Raw genomic sequence first — 282 nt, 5'->3', positions numbered from 1 at the left:
ATATTCCTGCATCAGAAGTTTATTGCGTTGTGGTAAAAGGATAGTTTTTTTCCTTCATTAAACAGCTGGAAAACCACACGAAGAGTATAATCATATCCAGCTATACTAGAATTCCAGAAATCTGCGCCTCTGAGTATGCCTGCTTGCTAAACGCACACTAAACATAAATTCAGTAGAGACTTTGCTCAGGACCCAGCGAAGTGCAGCGTCGACTGTGATGTGGATTTTCTAGAATGATAAAAGTTACACGTTTGATGTGCACATTCCGACATAAAAGGCAAA

The sequence above is a fragment of the Penaeus monodon genome, chromosome 28 (assembly GCF_015228065.2).
Source record: "Penaeus monodon isolate SGIC_2016 chromosome 28, NSTDA_Pmon_1, whole genome shotgun sequence".
NCBI lineage: Eukaryota > Metazoa > Arthropoda > Malacostraca > Decapoda > Penaeidae > Penaeus > Penaeus monodon.
The sequence above is the reverse complement of the archived record's forward strand: the minus strand, read 5'-3'. Positions refer to the sequence as shown.